This window comes from Mya arenaria, chromosome 8 (genome assembly GCF_026914265.1).
Source record: "Mya arenaria isolate MELC-2E11 chromosome 8, ASM2691426v1".
Classification (NCBI taxonomy): Eukaryota; Metazoa; Mollusca; class Bivalvia; order Myida; family Myidae; genus Mya; species Mya arenaria.
The window spans coordinates 69,824,261-69,830,820 of NC_069129.1; positions in this window are offsets into that span (position 1 = coordinate 69,824,261).

A 6,560-nucleotide genomic window follows, 5' to 3' on the forward strand; every position below is an offset into this window, starting at 1 on the left:
ATTTTGCCAGGTGTCAACATGTCTCAGCTCTCCCTTTGCTATGAATGTTTAACAGTACTTATACAGTTCGTCTTTTACTTCAGATTTGCACGCTTTATAAATGTCTGAATCGATAGCCAGTAGGCGATGATAGTAGTAAGTAGTAGTAAATATATAATAAAAAAATGTATTTTACTGTAAAAAAACATGTGACATACGCGTCGACGTATCCCCGCCCAATCCCGCCATTTGGCGTAGTTTTTCCCAGCTATTTTACGTAATACTTGGCCAGTTGGCGTATTTTGCTCCGCCGTATTTCCCCTGCCGGTCGACATGCCCAAACAATTGAGAATTATTCAATACACAGATGTACTTTTCTAAAGGCGATTACTCAATCTTACAAAGGTCCAGTGTGGCATGTGTTACTTCTATCGAAGGATCAGTGATAGTTCTAATGGTTATAACACAAACTTGCCAAGGGCAAATGTGAAATTTGCTACCTCTACTGCTTGCAGGTCGGTTGTTCTAATGGTATTGAATAAAGCTAGCTAAGAGTTAGTGTGACATATGCTACTATTAATGAACGTTGAACTTTCTTATTGTATATATTCAAACTTACCAAGAGCCTTATTGCGAACTATTTAAAAATTGGCACCTTCAAGACCTGTAAGATTTTAAATAATATTTCTTAGAAAAACTTTTCGACAGAGTTATCAGTTTTCCACTGGTCGAAAAGTACACATTACATTTAGGTTATGTCATTGTTGCCCATAGAAGCCATCCAGTCCGTATAGGAGTGTTTGTTTCGGGACCAGATATCAATAATATTGGCGTAGTTCTTTTTGTTGCATTGAACTTACTTGGATAAATCAGGGTAATCAACCAGCTTTCAGAATGTATCAGCTACTCATGCTAGGCTCATGTTGCATTGACGAAAATATATGTGCATCATCATCCTATGGTTTTAAAAAGCATTCTATCAGCAGTTTCTAAGGACCATTAAACTTCACCAAGGGAAAGGGGCAGTTTTTTTCAGAATTGGATTGTTAATGAACTATTCCATAGTTGCATGGCCCGTACCATGAGCGTGACAATGTTAAAATCTAATTTATCTGACACAATTTAGTTTTCCCACTTATTTATCAATTTATATTTATGTTAAACTTTGTAAACTGCAATTTTAATTCACGCTGTAATTGAGTATGAATTAAACATCTATTGTATATGCCTTTTTACAATTTATGCTAAACGAATACATATGTTTTTATATTGTTGCGTGTTAACATTTTATTGTTTGCAACTCCATTTGATTCATTTTTTATATTTATGTGAAAAACTACAGAAACAAGCTCAATAGCCGAAAGTTTAAACATAAACCCCGTTTCATGGCACAGGGTATAACGCCAAAGACATATACCACAAACACAACAAAATCACAAACAAGAAACATAGATCAACAGCACAAAACTCTACAAACGACACAGTGCATGTATATTATATAAAAACTAGGTATGTTTATCAAGGATTGTTAGGTACCGCATTTGAACGGTCAGTTAAATTTCTACATGAAACTTAACAATAACTTTCAAATATTTTGTCTAAGTAACGTTATCATGGTTACGTATGTTTTATCAGTGGTTCAAATTAGAAATAAGATCAGAATATAGTGGGTGTACAATTAAAGTGATTAATTCTGTAAAAGGTATACATAATTTACCAGCATCAATCGTTATTATGCAAAATATATCTAAAAGTAACGTAAATTACACACGCGTTATCTGCACACATAAGAAAGTTTAGGGATTTATTGGTGTTCAAAATCGTCTAATACGTATTTAAAATATGGCATATATCTTTCATCAAGCAACATAGCATGACTTTATTAGTATAAGCACTCTGTGTAACATATTATTTCTATAAAATCGTTGCCTTTTATGTTACGTTTAACAGTAACGTAATTTACACAAATTCGCGCGTTATGAATTATTAGAAACCTTCATAGAACTTAAGAACGATGATTTACCAACTTTTATCTCATAAACGATCATTATACATGGAAGAAATTGTAGAGATAAAACTTAAAAGTAAATATTTAGTGTACGCCTAACATACGTACATACGTACATACGCCCCCTATGCACCAGTCAATTTTAACCACGGCCCCTCAAGGTCCGGGGGTATACCGGGGATAGCCGAGGAAATGTGCCGTTTTTTTACCATCCCGGTGGCCCCGCAGTGCCGGGTGAATGCGGTGGTTTTGTATTCGGGCCAAATATAGTGGGGAATTTGCCTTACTTAGGGTCCCTGGGCTGCGGCGGGGATTTTACCATCAGTTTGTGCCCGCAGGGTGGGGGTTTTACCCAGGCTTGGCTAGACCGAAAGTCAAAGTCCCCGCTATTCCCCGTACCTGGAGGGACCGTGGTTATTATTGACTGTTGCATTACGTTGTTTTAAGAAAATGTTTTCTTATGCCAAGGCACCCCATCCCCCTTGCCCACCCAACGCATTTTTAAGTCAGATTATGCAATACATGCAGTTAAGGTGATATTATATAGTAAACCAGAGTATTTGGTTTTCAGCCCAGGGATTTTTTTAGATTTAGAGAAAAATACATGCCATATTTCTGGAAGGGTTTTCATATAACCATGGCATTTTCCCTTTTTTCCACAGGTTTTAATTTTAAAACCATTTTATTTAAAACTAGAATTCTCTCTAAATTTCGGATTATTTTCTGATTCACTGTCTGGAGAATGGGTAATGCAGAAATGGAGAAAATTTGCAAGAATAATTAAACATTATGACTCATGTAAGTATGTATGTCACACATAGCAGTCAGGCGCATAGCTAGGGCCAATTTGGGATTACGCACATCGGTGCCTTGGAGGTACCCGCTGGTGAGAGTTCGGGAGTGGGCTCCCCCCCTGTGTAATGCATTTTGCGACTATAATTGAAAAAAAAAAAAAAACACGTTTATTTTAGCCAATATTCTGATTTTATCGTCATTAAAAGTGTTTAGTTCCACCCTTTTTGCATTATATTTCTACTTTATATGCAATAGAATTATCCATTAGTAGATTTCAATTGAACATACAAATGTACATACATGTACTGATACAAAAAGAAACCCCTCATATTAGATCTACCCGACTGTTGGTCTCATTGTCAGAATTTCATTACTCAACTGCATATTTGCGTACAGTCAGCTACGCGCCTGGCAGTACCACTGTTTGTCTCGAGTCGTGTTGAGGTTTCCAATTGCAGATCTGATTTTGTCATTGTCTTGAAAACAAAGTCTAATGGTGCAAGATCTAGCGCATATATATATGGCAGATCTTCAGCACGCAGAAATCCACAGTCCATTGTGTTGATGCATCAATGTTATTCACCGCACACCCTAAATGAATACATGTGTTTCGGTTATAACAAATAATGATTAAAATTGGCACTATTTCAGTATTTTTTGTTACTTGTTGGTAGTGAAAATGCATGAATACATATTATAATTTTGAAGTTCATTTTTCAATAATATCAAATTATATTCTATTTACTGGTACAGCCCTCATACATGTACATAAACAAATAACGCAAATAATTCACATCATGTCATGGAGTTATGATCATTATGATTTCTCATACTTTTATGTAAACAATTTGTATATTTTTTGCACACAATGACATTCGATGGGGGGATGACAACACTGCATCAAAAGGCTGCAAACGTACTTTTGCCAAATTTGCAACCATTACACATGGCAATTATTGATGGTGAATCGATATTTGAATGTTCCTAACTACATCTAAAGCTATTTGCTTGAAAACTCGTCGATTATGGTTTGCAGTAGCACGCCAGCTCCACCACGGTGGTGCAAAGAAAAAGAGCTGTCGACACTTCCGTGGTGGAGCGGTGCCCTATGTTAACATGAACAAACGTGAGTATGATTTATATTGTATTTGATAACTTCATTTAACGGACATATTTCGAAAATCGGAGAATGTGGTACCGTGTATAAACACTTCTACTACAGGCTGGTAACTATTTCCTTTCAATATTGTGCAAACTGTGGTGCCAGGAGCTTTTCTCCTGAATCGGACTTGTGCATATTTTGAGATCTGATTGCATAGCAAGTACATTTCGGTGCTTACACACCCCGTAAGAACATTCTAACAAGCATGCAATCATAACTGTTATGTATAGTACCTTTGCCAGAACACAACAAAACTAATAAGCACTTTTTAAAGAGGAAAAATGCACATATTTATAAAAGTGGTGGCGCTGTTGCCCTAGTGGTGACGCTGTCGAGTAGTGGTGGCGCTATCGACTCCGTAATAGAGTATGACGTCAGCTCTTTTTCTTCGCACCACCGTAAAGTGGTGGAGCTGGCGTTTAGAGGCCGTGAGTCGGCCACACTCAACAACACATAACATGTAGGAAAACGTATTGGAAGCGTTAAACATACTTTTATTGGTTTCAATAACGACAGGATAATGCATAGAACTGGAAAAAAACATGGTATTCATAAATTAAATAAAAATATATTAATCAGGGGCGGTCCAGGATTTGACGTAAGAGGGGGCGTAACCTAGATGTTCAACCTTTTAGCATGTGCCTCTCCATCAAAACCGAAATTTATATGTATTGGAATGTTGGCAGGGGGGGGGGGGAGAAATTATTATCAATTCAAATCAGAAATGGTCCATTTAAATCGTATTTATTTTTTTTCTCCGATTTAAACTTATAAATATGTGCCCACGCCCCCTCCTCCTTTAGTATTAATTCCAGAACGAACAGTATAATTACAATGTTACAGTTATTTTTCTTAAAATATAACTAATTTTGTCCCATTGCGTGTTGTTATTTTGTGGTAAATGACATAAAACGCAAAACAGTATATATTTGAAACTAAAAAAAAAACAATTTTTGAGATCATGATTTAACCCCACAAGTCTTCCCGTCTTTTTGTCCTAACCTAAAGCCAACGATGCGTCATCCTCATTACTCAGATGCGTTTAAAAACAGTTACCTCTTGACTCAGAGGAGGTCTGGTCTTGTAGCCTTCTCTAGGTGCTTAAGATATGTATAGACTACAAGTTTTCAAACACACTAAGCCAAAGTGACCCCGTTTGACTGTCCGAGAGGCCCAGTACTCCTCGCAAGGCGTCATTCAGTAGAGTTTCCGCCTGGGAGGGAATCATAATTAAGGGTGCTGGCTTAGAACTGGTGTGTAACACTTGAAAGAGTAATAGGTATCTGCAAACATATTTACCATTCCTTAACCGTTTGAAAAGTGACACACCTTAAACAGTTACCTCCTGACTCAGAGGAGGTCTGTTTAAAACAAACGGTTACTTCTTGACTTCTTGAGGTTCGTTTGTTAGTAGCTTTTCCTGGTGCATAGGAGATGTAAGTCTACTTAAAGGAAATAGGTATTTGTGAACGTATTTACCATTTCCTACCTGCGTGTAATGTGGGTAACCTGACGAAAGCCACAAGTCATGGTGAAAAACAGGGAGTGGCCACTTACCCATGTCCGAAACACACTATCTCATGTCTAAAATATTTCCCTTCAATTTGTAAAAACACATGATTACCACTTCCGAAATAATTTATTTGTAACTTAAAAATTGGACTACATCAAACTGTTTAAGAATTAAAACTACGGTCGAGTGATGCTTGTGCAAGTTTTGTCTAGATTGGAGAGTTCTCTAATATGGATAATATGAAGAGCCAATGCCCGTTCATATAACGCGCCCATCATTTTGATGCACAGAGGTCTTTGTCCATTTTAGATATAATCGTCGGTATGTCTATGTTTAATATGTTTCATTAATCCTGATATTGGTTTTGCATGAATCACATTTTTGAATATCATCAGAATAACGTTTCTGTCATGCGCACATTTATTAATTTGTTTCTGAAATAACGTATTGTTTAAATAAAAAAGAGCTCGGTGAAAACATCAAAAATATTCAAACATTACTTTTTGTAACTATTAAAAAATTTGAATTTACATTTAATATTTTGTATATATGATGGATGGAATAACGCTTACGTGTTAAATTGATTCACAATTATTTGCTTGGTCAAAAAAGCATCGTTCGTTTGTTTCAAATATAGCAACTATAAAAGCGCTAAGTGGACTTACACCAATATCAACTTCATGATATCCATGTTGTGTTGTTTTACATGTATGTCGAAACACTATGAACAAAACGAGAAGGTATGGTTGCATATATGCTTTGTTATAATTATGTGTTTTAGGCAAAATCGGATGGTCTCGAAAGGTTTTAATATTTTCAAATGAACATGCATTTACACGAAGATATATTCAAACTAACTGACCAAAGCATTCTTTTAAATTGGTCATACATATTTTGGAAGCCTTATTCAAAGAAAAGACTCCGATAGACTCCTAAACGATATTATCTAGCGCATAACGCATTACATGGAACACACTTAAATGACCTCTTATGTACATGTGAACGCCATGTTTGTCATTAATATGTATATATATAAACCCGTACAACTTCCTGTGGAGTATGCATTTTCTTCATGACATACCACTTGAAAGAAATTTTATTTA